General features: G+C 45.3%; 1 protein-coding gene across 7 annotated transcripts in view; it reads right to left on the reverse strand.

Annotated features, from left to right (window-relative positions):
• LOC135220974 (methylated-DNA--protein-cysteine methyltransferase-like) overlaps window positions 1–15,646 on the reverse strand; it is a 60,109-nt gene that overhangs the window by 23,431 nt on the left and 21,032 nt on the right. The gene's annotated exons all lie outside the window — the stretch shown is intronic.

Here is a 15,646-nt window from a genome sequence, read left to right on the forward strand (position 1 = left end):
ATCAGCATCAGAAGTAAAAAGACTCCACAGGCAACTCATCCCCCACATCTTGTATGTCCTAACTCTCACAACTCATGCCTAGTTTGAAAATGTTTGAACATGTAAAATGGAAAATAAGCAAAATCTAAAACAACTAGCAAAAAATTTTTTCCTGACTTGCTCAGTGATGCCCAAGTTTGTAAACTCAACAGAAAGACACTGATTGTGATAAATATATTAAAAATTATATTTTTATAATAAAATGACATTTTATATACGTATACTTACCAAGCCTTACATAGCTAACAATTTTTAACAAGTACCGGCAGCTATAAAATTTGAAAATTGCAGTAGCGATTCTTTTGTTTTTGGTGTATGTAGATAACTGGCTCTGCCCACTTTCAGGGAAGAAAGGACACAAAAATGATATTGTTATGATACAATAAAGTTTTATACATACTTACCTGGCAGATATATACATAGCTATTACTCCGTCGTCCGACAGAAATTCGAATTTCGCGGCACACGCGGCAGGTAGGTCAGGTGATCTACCTCCCCGCCGCTGGGTGGCGGGAATAGGAACCATACCCGTTTTCTAATATGATATTGTTAAACTACAATAAAGTTTTGTACATACTTACCTGGCAGATATATACTTAGCTTTAGTCTCCGACGTTCCGACAGAATTTCAAATCTCGCGGCACACGCGACAGGTAGGTCAGGTGGTCTACCTTACCCGCCGCTGGGTGGCGGGCGTATGAACCAATCTATCTCTCCAGCCAGATTTTTTTTTCTTTCACCTGTCTCCTGAGGGGAGGCTGGGCCATTAGACGTATATATCTGCCAGGTAAGTATGTACAAAACTTTATTGTAGTTTAACAATATCATTTTTGTACATGAACTTCCCTGCCAGATATATACTTAGCTGATTGGCACCCTTGGTGGAGGGTAAGAGACAGCTAAAGTAATAAGGAGAGATAAGAAACAACTGATGTTGTAGGATATAAATAACCTTGGTTCTTACCTGTTCAGGCAGAAGACTTCATTGATACTGTCTCTGAGTCTGCGTTGCCTGGAGAGCTACAGCTAGGACGTGACCTGATGCTGAAAGACTCTCGGATCTACCACTGGGATATATGATCCCTTTGTGTGGTAGAATCCAAGTCGGATCCTCTTAAAGGGAGTTCGTCCCTATCTTAACAGGTCCTAACCACTACTACTGCAAGGAGCCACACTCATCAGACCACCTAACCAAACTACTAAAGATTAGTATTACGACCTAAAGAGATGCTTCATGCATCCTCTTTAAGGCAAACCAACAACAACAAATACAAGGGGGAAAAATTTATACTACTAAAAAACAGGATGAGTTCCAGCTCCCTGCCCCAGCACTGAATCCGCAGATACGTACGGGCCCAAGGCGAAGCATTTTTCGTAAGTGATTCTCACATCACGTAAGTAGTGGTTCGCGAACACTGACTGACATCTCCAGAATGTTGTCTCCATCAGATTTCGCACGGACATATTCTTGTTGAAAGAAACAAGAGAAGTTGCTATGGCTCTTACTTCGTGTGCTTTCACTTTAAGAAGCCTAAGATGTTCTTCTCTGCAGGACCCGTGTGCTTCTTTGATGAGGCTTCTCAAGAAGAAGGACAATGCGTTCTTCGACAATGGACGAGTAGGCTCTTTTACTGAACACACAGGACCTCTCGGTTGGCTTTCAGTTGCTCTTTCTTCTAAGGTAGTATTTCACCATTCTCACTGGGCAAAGAGTTCTCTCAGGTTCTTCTCCTACCAAACCCCCGAAGATAACCCACGAATCTCGAAGTTCTTGGGCCATGGACTTGATGGGTTCTCATTCTTTGCAAGAAAACCAGGAAGGAAAGAGCAAATGAGAGAGTCCTCCTTAAAACCCACATTACCATCAATCGCCTGAAGCTCACTCACTCTTCTGGCGGAAGCTAGAGCCATCAAAAACAGAGTCTTCCTGGTAAGGTCTCTGAATGAGGCTGAATTAGGGGGTTCAAACCTAGAGGACCCAAGGAATTGAAGGACTACATCCAAATTCCAGCTAGGTGTCTTAGGAGACTGCATTTTCGTTGTATCAAAAGACCTAATAAGGTCCTGTAGGTCCTTATCTTCCGATAAGTTGAGGCCCCTGTGCCTGAAGACATTCGCCAACATACTACGATAGCCTTTAATCGTCGAAACGACTAAGCCACATTCTTGTCTTAAGAATAAAAAGAAGTCTGCAATTTGATTCACAGAGGTACTGGAAGAGGAAACGTTATTCCTCTTGCACCATCTTCTGAAGACATCCCACTTCGACTGGTACACTCGTAAGGTGGAAGACCTCCTCGCTCTAGCGATTGCCTTAGCAGCTGCTGACGAAAAGCCTTTCGCTCTGACCAGTTTCTGGACAGTCTGAAGCCAGTCAGACTGAGAGCGGGGAGGTTTTTGTGGTACCTGTCGAAGTGGGGCTGTCTGAGTAGATCGCTCCTTAGAGGAAGCGATCTTGGAAAATCCACTAGCCATTCCAGCACCTCTGTGAACCAATCTTGTGCTGGCCAAAAGGGAGCTATCAAAGTCATCCTCGCGGAATCTGACTCTGCGAACTTTTTTAAAGTCAACCCCAGAATCTTGAAGGGGGGAAACGCGTATACATCGAGTCCTTTCCAATCGAGTAGGAGAGCGTCTATCCCTATTGCTCCTGGATCCGAGATGGGCGAGCAATACAGATCCAGTCTTTTGTTCTTTGAAGTTGCAAACAGGTCTAAGAGAGGCCTGCCCCACAACTTCCAAAGGCTCTGGCAAACATCTTGGTGCAGAGTCCACTCTGTGGGTGGAAAGACCTGATCTTTCCTGCTGAGGAGATCTGCCCTTACATTCCTTTCTCCCTGTACGAATTCGGTGTGAGAAGTTTTATCCCCCTTTCTCTTGTGTCCACAGAAGAAGATCTCTTGCTGTTTCGTACAGAGAGAAGGAATGCGTCCCCCCTGTTTCCTGATGTATGCCAGAGCCGTGGTGTTGTCCGAGTTTATTTGCACAACTGCTCCTGTCACATCTGACTCGAACTCCTTCAGAGCAAGCCACACGGCTATTAGTTCGTTTCCTGTTGATGTGCCAGGACGACTGGTCCCCCACCCAGGTTCCTGACACCTCCTTGGTTCCCAGAGTCGCCCCCCAACCTGTTTCCGACGCATCGGAGAACAACACCAGGCGGGGTTCTGGGATTGAAGAGGCAGTCCCTGCGAGAACTTGTTGGGATCCGCCCACCATGCTAACTCCTTCTTGATTTGAAGAGAAATTGACAGGGAGAACTTCAAATCCTGAGAAGGACGACTCCAATTCCGATGAAGAAAGAATTGGAGCGGTCTCAGGTGCAACCTTCCTAGGGAAACAAATTGCTCCAGTGAGGAGAGCGTCCCCAGCAGACTCATCCACTCCCTCACTGTGCATACTTCTTTCCCTCTATTTGAGATTGTTGACTTTTCGAGTCCCCGGGCTATCCTCTCCTGTGACGGAAAAGCCCCCCCCGAAAACTCAGAGAGTTCATCTGGATCCCCAGATAAACGCACTCTGAGCGGGAATCAGACTTGACTTCTGCAGATTGACCAGAAGTCCTAAGGAATAAGTCAAATCCAGGGTTTCTTCAAGTCCTTCAGACAAAGATCTCTGGAACTGGCCCTTATAAGCCAATCGTCGAGATAGAGCGAAATCCTCACCCCTTCTAGGTGAAGCCATTGTGCCACATTCCTCATGATGGCCGTAAAGACTTGGGGGGCCGTGGTGGAGAGGCCAAAACAGGGCTGGGCCCTGAATTGGAAGATTCTTCCCCCATCATGAATCTTAGAAACTTCCTCGAGGAAGGATGGATTGGTACGGGGTGGAAACGTAAGCGTCCTGTAAGTCCAAGGACACATCCAGTCCCCTGGACGGAGTGCTGCTAACACCGAGGCAGTGGTCTCCATCGTGAACTTCTTCTTTCGACGAAGAAGTTCAGGGCGCTTACATCCAACACCGGTCTCCATCCCCCTGAGGATTTCGGAACTAGGAACAGGCGGTTGTAAAAGCCTGCCGAAAGATGATCTGCCACTAGTTCGATCGCCTCCTTATCCAGCATCTGATCTACGCTAGTCGGAGGGCTTGATTCATGATGGGGTCCTGTATCTGGCCGTCAATCCCTCGGGGTATTCGTCAAGGGAGGACTCGAAGAGAACGGGATGAGAATCAGCCCTTCCTCAAAAAATTGGACAGGGTCCGAGGCATCTGGCGTCGTTATGGTGCCCAGACTTCTGCAAACGTGGCAAAAGCCTGGCGCCTACAGTTGTCTGAAGGACTTGAGTCTTACTTGGGAGGTTTGATTGACTTCGTAAAGTCCTCCCTCTTCTATTTGGTTTCCGACCTCTGAACGAAGAGGATCTAGAGGTAGAAGCCCCTCGAAAGGGTTTCCTGAGAGGTCGGCTTAGCTTTCTTACGTCTTAGTCTGGAATAAGGTAGGGCGCGGCTTCCTTGCAGACTGCGCATAGAAGGTCCTGCGTAGCTTTGGCAGAGAGAGCCTTCGAAATGTCTTGAACCAGGTGTTTAGGAAACAGCTGCGTAGAGAGAGGGGCAAAAAAGCAACGACGATCTCTGAGCAATGTGAGACAGACTTTGTTAAAAATGAGCAAAATACTGATCTTTTCTTCAAGACCCCTGCTCCAAACAGTGAAGCTATTTCGCTGGCCCCATCCCTCACCGATTTATCCATACAGGATAAGACACAATTCAAATCTCCGGAGAAAACGTGTCCGGTCCTTGAGTTTTCTTGCTAGGACTCGAGGGACAATCGAGAAAGTTGAAAACTTCCAAGACTCTAAAAATGCCTTTTAGAATGTGATCTATTTCATTCATTGCCCACGTAGTTTTGGCCGAATTCAAAGCTGATCTTCTAGTGGCGTCTACTAGTGCCGAAAAATCTGCGTCAGCTGAAGACGGAAGGCCCAGTTCCAAGGGTTCTCCTGTCTCATACCAAAATCCTGTCCGTCCTGAAAGCTTCGACGGAGGGAAGGCAAACATAGTTTTGTCCCCGCTTCTTCTTTAGTACGCATCCATGAACTCGAAACTCTTGAGCGCTTTCTTCATAGAAAAGAGTTCGGTTTTCATTCTCACCACAACGAAGATCCTTTCGTTGCTTTCGCTGTGGAGAACAACGATGTGGAGAAGGAGGAGCAGTAGGGCTCAAAGACTCTCCGAACTCCTGAAGGAGAAGCTCTGTGAGCTTCTTGTACGAAGAAACTGTTGCCGATGTATTAGTTTCTTCCTCAGAGGCTTCCTGGTCTTCTTGAAGAGGAGAACGGGGATGAGGATCCTTATGAGAATCCTTAGATGATTTCCTAGCTGGGGTACAGTGCGATAAAGGAGACAAACGTCTTGAATGAGGAGAAGATTCCAAAGTAGAGAGGCGTACAGGAGAACGACGAATCGTAAAGAAGGACGCTTATCCGAAATTTCTTGTCTAAACTCGCATTCCTTCCTAAATGCAGACAAACTCTTAACAGCAAAAGAGGAAGGACTCCTTTCCCTAGAAAGACACGTCTATCCCTAGGGAAACTACGAGAGGGAGAGCGCCTACTAAAATCCTGGCGCCGATCATGAGGCAGAGCGGCTACCAGGCGCCGAGGCCGCCTATCTGTCACAGGGCGCTTAGGGGAATCCTGGCGCCTACCAAGCGGCGAAACGTTGCTAAAAATAGGGCGCCCTTTCAGGAGCAGGGCGCTTGAGAGGCTCTTGATGCCTACGAAGCGGAGAGCGGCGCTGCTATGCTCCGAGCGCTTAAACGGAACAGGCGTTCGGCGAGATCTTAGTCCTTACCAAGGGAGAACATCTGTAAGGCTCCGAGCGCCTAACAGAAGCAGGGCGCTTGAGGCGGTTCCTGACTTCTAGCAAGAGGAGACCGATCAGGAGTAGGGAGTCTCGAGAACCGCAAGAGCGCCTACTAGGAGAACGAAGCAAACGAGGATCAAGGCGTCTTTCTCCAGGAGAACAGCTACTAAAAGAAGGACGCTTACCAGGAGCAGGGCTCCTACTAGACTCTTGATGTCTTACAGGGGAGGAGCGAACTCCATGCGATGAGCGCCTACCAGTCACGTTATCCGATGCCCGACGACAGTAGTCGGAAGGAGAAGTGCGCCTACTTTCAGAAGGGCATTCCCTAGGTTCTCTGAGAAGGCGAGGAGAAGAAAGATGAGACGGAGACGACGAAATAAGTCTTCTATGACCTGAGCGACTCTCTCTTCTTGCCCGAACTCTAGAAGAAGGAGAAACAGAAGGGGCTGAGCGTCTACCCGAGGCAGGAATCCGATCTGGGGAAATATCTTCATAGTCCAAGGAGCGCCTATCCGTCGAATGGCGTCTCGACACCTCCGAGCGGGAGTGGTGTTCCTCTCGTGAAATGTTACGATGTGTAGAAGTATCCTCAAAAGAAGGAGATCGCCGATTACAAGGAGAGCGCTCTTCCGACGAAACGCGCCTCGATCTCTTGATAGGGAGAGACAAATCCTTCCTTCTACGCGATCTCGATGCCAAGGAGTCCGCCAAGGCTGTGATCTAGCTTGTAGGCCCGCTAGCACTCGAGAAGGAGAGTCCCCAGGATCTTCTTCCGAAGCAAGCTCAGCGCGAGGAGCGGGAGAAGGAGGGCGATCACTGATTCTCCTAGGCTTCTTTGCTTGCAAGGAAGCTACATCAGAAAAGTCTTCTGAGTTGGACGCTAACGTACTGAAGGGAGCCTCCGCAGCCCTCTTCAACGGGCGTGACGCCTCCTTAGAGCTCCAACCACGCTTCGGCGAAGGAGAAGAGGATGACGAAAAACACTGGCGAAGAATATTCTTCTTCTTACGATCCAAGGCAGCCTGGGAGCGAACTTCAGGATCTGCCGAGGGGACGCCTGACCGGTGGGGGCTCTCCCTAGCCCTCCTGCGGCTTTCGACTTTCCTCCTCCACTGGAACTGGGAGTCTGGAAGAGGTCTAGGCCTGGAGGCACTAAGGAGCCAGTCAGACGCACCCTCCACATCACTGGGTACACTGCACTTATCATCACTGACACTCTTACCTTGATCAGTACGAAGATTCTTGTCTTCCTTAGAACACAAGGAAGCTTTTGAGGCCGCCGCCTCCGAAGACGAATCTACGGCTTCGGTGCGGGGAGCAGGAGCTGAGACCTGGGAGGAAGGTTCTAAAACTACATTAATGTTAGTTTCATTCTCACTCATTCTCGACCTGCTCGAACTCCTTGAAGAAGCTTTACGTACCCTATCCCTTTCAAGTTTCCTAATATAAGAAGAAAGAGCCTTATATTCATCTTCGTTCAAAACCTCACACTCTTGACACGGGTTACTAAACGAACATTCATTCCCCCTACATTTAACACAGAAGGTGTGAGGGTCAACCGCAGCTTTCGGTAACCTCACCTTACATCCATCGGTCAAACATACTCTAAACAAAACCGGAGTTTTGGGAACAGGAATCAAAATCAGACATTCTACAGGAAAATCCGCGCAAAGTCAATAACGGTCCAATCAGCGTATGCCAAGCCAAAATAGAGCGAATACGTCACCAAAACTGTCCAAATCAATCTCCAGGCAAGCGAGAAATGAAGAATATATCGGAATGAAACGACAACAGTTGTTATCGCTTCAGCGACAGAAAAAAATCTGGCTGGAGAGATAGATTGGTTCATACGCCCGCCACCAGCGGCGGGTGCGGGTAAGGTAGACCACCTGACCTACCTGTCGCGTGTGCCGCGAGATTTGAAATTCTGTCGGAACGTCGGAGACTAAAGCTAAGTATATATCTGGCAGGGAAGTTCATGTACAAAATCATATTTTTTCTTCCAGCTGTCTCCTGAGGGGAGGCTGGGTGGGCCATTTAATTGTATATATCTGCCAGGTAAGTATGTATAAAACTTTATTGTATCATAACAATATCATTTTTATACATTCAACTTACCTGTCAGATATATACATAGCTGATTCACACCATTGGTGGAGGGTAAAAGACAGCTATTACTGAATAGACAGGTAAACAACATACGTTGTAGGTAATAAATAAATAAAAACCTTTGGTTCTATGTGTTTAGACGAAGGGTCGACTTCCTAGCTATTGCTAGTAGTCTGCTTCGTCTCAAGAGCCTCAGCGAGGATGTGACCTATGGCTAAGAGTTCTTGTAGATCTGTCAATGGGGTCTTATCCACTTACTTGACAGAATCTAGTGGTCATTTGTCAATGGGGTCTTATCCACTTACATGACAATACACCAATGCCTATTGGCATAATTTAAGGAGCACAACACCGATCCCGATCACCTGATCCTAACACGAGGGTTTGTGCTTAATTTGAAAAGAGCTATCCCCAAACTCATTTCAAATAACCCCAGAAAATAATACACTTATGTTAAAATTAAAAAAAAAAATTTTAATTCACTAGTTAAGGATCAGTGTCGGCTCCCTATCCCAGCAACGCATCCGTGGACACGTATAACAAAGAGAGAAGGATCTCTCATAGGCCCACTTGATCTCCTTTGTGCAAAGAGAAGTCAACACAGAGTTGCATCTCCCGTTATTACAGCTAATATGACTCTCACGACATATTGTTATGGAAAGAACAAGAATTGTTAAAAGCTCGCACTTCAAGCGCTTTTAATTCTTAGCTGTTTGAAGGAAACATCAAGTTACTCAAGAAGTGCTTTAGTGATTCCACTCTTCCAAAGAAGACCAGGGCTTTCTTTGCAACAGATCTCTTCTGGATGAAGCCCAGAGCCTGGCTTGCGCCTGGCTGGCGCCTCGCGCCTGCCTGGCGTCTCACGCCTGGCTGGCGCCTCACTCGCGCCTGGCTAGAGCCTGGCGCCTCGCCCCTGACTGGTGCCTCGCGCCTGGCTGGAGCCTCGCGCCTGGCTGGAGCCTCGCGCCTGCCTGGCGCCTAGTGCCTGGCTGGTGCCTCACGCCAGCCTGGCGTCTCGCGCCTGCCTGGCGTCTCGCGCCTGGCTGGCGCCTCGCGTCTGGCTGGCGCCTAGCGTCTGGCTGGTGCTTCGCTTGCCTGGCGCCTCGCGCCTGGCTGACTTCTCCCCACTTGCTGGAGATTCGAGCTTGTTAAGAGTCTCGATGAAAACTGGCGATGTCCACCTCGGACACTTTATTTGCCTAATTTATTCGCCTCTAGCGCATCTGCGCCAGATTGGAGGCCTACTCCTTCTCCTCATCAGACAATGACAGTGTTTATTTGGACTGTCTTGCTCTGGCGTCTTTACGCCTGTTTGGCAATTGGCGCCTGATTGGCGCTACATTGTCCGAAAGTCTGAACATCCACAATCGTTTATCAGGAGAAAGGAAAAGGGTGGAAGAAATTCTTTCACTTTGAGCTTATGGCCTCTGCAACAAGGGGAGGTAATTTTAGTCGGCTACATCCAGTAGACGATAGGAAATCTAATAGTCCGAGAGACCAGTCTTCCTCCGAGGAGGATCATACTTGATACTTCAGTTGCTAACGAGCACTCTTCCTCCATGTTGACGAGTTCTCTCGTTGCAAAATCTTCCCTATCCTTGCACGAAGGCAGGGAAAGAGCCTGGAAGTTTAAGGAGACTCTGAGCTGAAATTGGGAGGATTCCCGATTTCTAGCTCTTTAAATATATCTCTTCGAACCTTCTGGGAAGTAGTTTTGAGCCCTCATCGTATTCCAAAGACTCTGTCAGCAAACGTTTAAACCTTATCTTCATTTGTAGATAACAACGTAAATACATTGCCTGGACAACGAATCCTTTATCTGAAAGCGTTGATCCAGGAATAAAAGGTTATAGTTCTTTTGCCAAACATACCATGCTGGCAGGAAACCCATTGCCGAGTCTTTCTAGAATTTGATTCCAGATTCCAAGCCCAAAATCTCACTCGTCCTTTTGGTCGATTAGTACCAAGAGAAACATTGATGAGGAGCAGTTCCATCTTGTCAGAACACGGAATCTGAGGCCCAAATAGGATCCCATTGTAACTATAAGATCTCCAAGTCTTGTCGTATAGAGGTATTGTGTAAGATCCTGAAGATCTTAATGCTCCGCTATCTCCAATTCCCTTTATAGAGACAGAGTATAGCCTTTTACTGCGTTCTTTGATAGCAGATATATACAAAGGTAATTCTTCCCTCTGAAAGGGAAGAAAAAACTGCTATGTGGTTCACAGAGGTATCGGAAGAGGACAGTTTCCTCATTCCCTCAAGCACGATCTGCAGTAATTATATATCTTATCCATGACTACTGTCATTTACCTTGAAACATCCTCTCATTCATGTCCATTTCTGGTCAGTCTGCACGCAGACAGACTCAGAGTGGAGAGGTTGTTAAGGTCCATTTAAAATAGATGCTGAAAGAATATTCAGACTGTCTTGGAAAAGACTTCCAAAACCTGCTGTGAGAAGAACGTGACCTCTGAGAATCCAACCTCTCTAAGTCTAAAATGAGGCATAACATATATCCTCTCTTTCTTTGACGCCCTTTGTCTTACATTCTTGTAAAGAGTTTATCTTTTGTTTTAGGGGAAAAAGACTAAATTTTATTCCCCTTCTATAACATAAAGATGGCGTATATTGCTACCTCTCTCTTCAATTCTTTCTTCCTGTCCTCGTGCCTGGGCAACAAGAGAATGGAAAAATTCTATCATCGTTATTCTGCAAAACAAATTATTATTATCCTATTCTCCTACTAACTGATCCAGGATCGAGGAGAATCATTTCAAGATTCCTATCCTAGGACATCAGCCGTAATGTACGGTTCAGATACTTGAAAGAGCGCCTCTCACCAATACTGAGAGCTCCTACGAGTCTTTTCCAGTACCAAAACATTACAAGGTCTCCCTTGTTATATGTTTACATAGGAGTAGGATAATATACCATCCTGTTAATAACAATGAAAGAGGAGAAAGAGGGGCTGCATGGTTCAAGGGACTAGCCGAAAACGTGCAATAAAAAAGGGGTTGCCAAGGTCTTTCTAAAACCTGCACCCAGATTAACTTATGAGTCCGATATATTTTCTATCACTTGTCTCATAAGGTTGAGGAAAGCGAGAGACCTCTAAAGATATCAGTTCTCTTCACCATGTAAAGGTCTATAAAGCAGAAGAACCCACTTATCCTGACACGTACTACGTTCGCCTGTGCGATATCTAGAATAATTATCAGTAGAGGGTTTGATCTGGCAAAAAGAGTTTCTCCCAAAAACCAACTCCTCTTGCCAGGAAAGAAGTCGCTCACACGACCACTATATTACCTGACATGAGAAGTCTATTCTTGTTAGAGACTTCCGCAATTTCAGTTAATCCTGACAAGGGCCACGGCCGCCTGTGCGACAACTTGTGTCCCTGTCAGGAAAAAACTGATCTTGTGTCAGTTCTCAAAGAGGAAACTCTTGGAAAGTCTATCTCCAAATACTGAGAAATTGGAGATCCTGAGGTCTTGCGCCTGGCTGGCGCTTCGCGCCTGGCTAGCGCTCGCGCCTGGCTGACGCCTCGCGCCTGGCTGGCGCCTCGCGCATGGCTGGCGCCTCGCGCCTGGCTGGTCGCTAATCGCTGTTAAAGCCTGGCGCTCGCGCCTGGCTGACGCCTCGCGCTGGCTGGCGCTCGTGCCTGGTTGGCGCCTATTCGCCTGGTTTAAATAGCCTGGCTGGAGCCTTGGTTATGGCCTATTTACTTGCAACCTTGGTCAGGAAATCTCGATATCAAAATAAGAAGAGGTGCTGTAAGAATCCTATAATTCTACAGTACTTCCATAGTTGGATGTTCTTCTCAATTTTCCTCTAATACGAGTATATCGGAAGGGGAATTATTCTTTCCTCGGTTAATTCTTCCGTATCCCCCCCCCCCACCCCCCCCCCATTTTTTCTTGAACGAGAAGGACCACTCCAGTGCAAGGGACTGAGTAACTTCCCAGCTCTATGTAGGAAAGCATAATTTGCTCTAAGGTATATCTATTAACTAATTATTTTCTAGTTAGAGCCAGGCGTCTGGCTGGCGCTTATGATTCCTTATGGCATGGTTTGAGGAAAAGGAAGCAGTCTACAGGAAGACTGTTCGTCTTCTTCTTGCTAAGAGATCTATGAAGAAGACTTCTCACAGGTTCTCACAACTCTTTGCAATAAATGTTAGACATACTTTAACAGTTATTATCGTCGATCGAGGTTCTCACGGACTCGCAAATTCTTGCATTGCTCTTATTTAATAACTCGCTCAAACGAGAAATATTTTGGATGGTGCTCTAGGCTTATTGCACCAAGCTGGCGCAATTTGCGTCAGGGTGGCGCAACTTGCGCCAGGCTGGCGCAACTTGCGCCAGGCTGGCGCCTCCTACTAATTATCTTTATGTTATGTGCCAGAACATCTGCTGCTTTATGGTACCCGAATCCTTTCATATGTTAATTCCGTTCTTATTATGAAAAACTTTTATATACGTAGTATAATCCACTCAGGGAAACCATTTCCCACTAAAAGAATGTTACCCATCCGACTCATACAACTTCTGCGCAATATCCGATTCTAAATACGGTTGTGTCCTTTCTCGAAAGACTTAACCATACCGTAGTCTTGAAGTGAATCTCTATTACATCTCTCTTCTCACTAAGTATGTATTCTAATAAGCCATGCTTTCGTAAGTATGAGTGCATTAAATAATATCATGTTCTGCTGCATTAGAATCCTTTAATCATGTTACCTACGGTAAACAGCATTTAAAGGTTGTAATATCCTTCTTATGAAAGATTCCTAACAAAAGGCAGACAATATTTTATTTATGATAGCTTCAGTATTCCCTCAATCCGAGGCTAAGACCACGATTGTAGGGAAGAGATACGGTTAGTTATCCCATTCCGCAGGAGAGAGAGCTGTAAACGACGTCTGACGACTGAGAACAAGATGGTACTGCGACTGCGTTGGTCTTCAAAGCGAAAGCAGTCTGGCCTTCCCTTTCCAGAGTTGCCAGTTACTCCATTAAATAAAGGAATCTTATAAATTATTATCGAACTTCAGGAAGTTTTTATATAAGCATAATTAAGCTAACAAGACTTCGACAAGTCTAGAAACTAAATAGGTGTCGTCTAAACAATTCTTTTAAACCTATTCCTTCCTAGGAAAGTCCTAGAAGGGTACTGGTAATAAATGGAAACCTCTTCTAACACGAAGAAAAATGTTCTATCCTACTCTCAATCCACCAATAAAGATATGCTTCTCCGATCACTTCTCGAAGACACGATAGCATCATATAACTCATACTCTAGCGTAATAGAATCCTCTATAATACTGTTACATTAAGGTAAACAGTATTAATTTAGGAAATTTTGTAAGGATTTCACTTGACCATTATATGCATAAATTTTTCGGTTATGTGTCTATGCCTTGCCATACCGTATTCCCAAGGCGATTTTGTCCTAAGCATGGTAGGAGCTAGAAGCTTAAAAGTCATACATATATGCTTTATCACTCAACGAGATCCATATAATTCATTCGATTGACAAACAATCTAAATCGTTCTCATCATAATAGATTTATATCTAAAAATGCACCGATGGGGAATTTTATGTTGAAATAACAATTTCATACCCCCATGGGATAGCGCTCTCTGTCTAGTTGCGAAAAAAAAAAAAAATGTTCTCGAACAATGACTTTATCACAAATGTTATCGAATGATCTCCTAAATATTAGAAGGCGCTAAATCGTCGCCTGATTCCGAAAGATGGATCGATTAATGTCATTCTCATTTTGAATAATTCTACCAGAAGGCATTATACGAGGATCTTCGCCAATTTCATTCATTTGAAGTTCTTCTATCCATCGAGGAACCGTAGGCATAAAAAGGGAGAAACACTGTTTTAGGATGCCTTTCCAATGGCTATCCCTGGCAGTCTGGGACGCTCTACAGAACCTGCCGAGGGGACGCCTGACCGGTGGGGATTCTCTGAAACCTCCTTACGGTTTTCGACATTCCTTCTCCTCTGGGCTTGTGAGCTTGGAAGAGGTCTAGACCTGAGAGCGAGACAGAGCCGATCAGACGCACCCTCCATTATAATGGGGGAACACTATATTCACTTCTTACGTTCTAAGAGTTCGCATTTGAACTATATCCAAAGTCTACAATTTGCAAATATGATATTGTAGATTCTGCGGAGTAAGAAGGTGATGAGGATGCAACAACTACTAGTACTGTTACTACTATAATTGCTCGTTAACACAAGAGCTAATAAAGCTTCTAAAGGATAGTTATTTTCTGACTTCCCCAACTAGGAAGAAAGATATACATTTCCTCAATCAAACTCTAACACTTATTTGTATTAATGAATAAATATAAGTAATTCCCTTTCATGAAAGTATACGTAATTCACTTTCGTGAAAGTGGATGAGTGTCTACCGAAAACTTCGGTAGTTACACGTCACTAATCTTCTAAATTTTCGAAGTTAATTTTATCAAAAAATTCTAAAAGTTAACAAAAGCGTATGCCGAACCAAAGATCCATTACTTCCCTGTAAAAGTTAGCCCAGACGATCGATGGCGATGAAACACGAAAATCCATCAGGAGGAACTGCAAACGTTGTTTACATTCCAAGCGACAGAAAAAATATGAATTAGAAAACGGGTATGGTTCCTATTCCCGCCACCCAGAGGCGGGGAGGTAGATCACCTGACCTACCTGCCGCGTGTGCCGCAAAATTCGAATTTCTGTCGGACGACGGAGTAATAGCTATGTATATATCTGACAGGTAAGTTGAATGTATAAAACTAGCAGAGCTCAATTTATTTATGCTCTAGATTCCATAAGAGGGGAGGAGGGTAGGCTCCCATTCTGTAATTAGTTGGTAATTATATATATATAATATACCATTTTATTATAAAAATATCATTTTTATATAAGTAACTTACCAAGTACATAAATACATAGCTGATTCCTACATTGATAGGTGGGATTCATGGATCTAATCTACTCCAAAGCATTAACAGTAACAAAATAAAAGTAGAAAGTTGCTAGCATTGATACAAAGCCTGTTGTTTCTTTACCTGTTAAGAGAGCTGTTGCAGGAGAATACTGCCTCTGGCAACGCTTCTCTTAACTCGTGCAGGTGTGGCTGTAGAACAAGAGTCATCTGCTCCATAAGCGGGAGCCTTATAGCAAAGGATCCATCTCATTGCTATTAGGGCAGGGAGGTTGTCCCTGCTCAGAAACACCAGAAACTATGCTGTCACCTACAACAATAAACCATAAAAACACCATAACCCAACCAACATTAGACTGGAGTACAAAGTACCCCCCAGACTCCCCTAATAAAAACCAACACCAAGTTCAAGGTGAAAAGTAAGAATGGTAGTACAGGCAGTCCCCGGTTATTGGCGGGGCTTCCATTCCCAGGGGTGTGCCGATAAGCGAAAACCGCCATTAACCAAAACTTAGTGCTTTATGGTGCCATAATGGCATTTATGGGGGTGATAACCACCTATCAGTGCCATATAAGCACCCTATGGTGCCATAAGTACCATTATAGTGTGCCTTAAGAACCCTTATGGCACCGATAACCAGAACTAATCCTATTATGGTGCCATAAATTGCTGATTTTATGGTGTTAGAAAAGCACCATAAAACCCGATCGCCAATAACCGGGGACTGCCTGTA

Source organism: Macrobrachium nipponense, chromosome 2 (assembly GCF_015104395.2).
Source record: "Macrobrachium nipponense isolate FS-2020 chromosome 2, ASM1510439v2, whole genome shotgun sequence".
Classification (NCBI taxonomy): Eukaryota; Metazoa; Arthropoda; class Malacostraca; order Decapoda; family Palaemonidae; genus Macrobrachium; species Macrobrachium nipponense.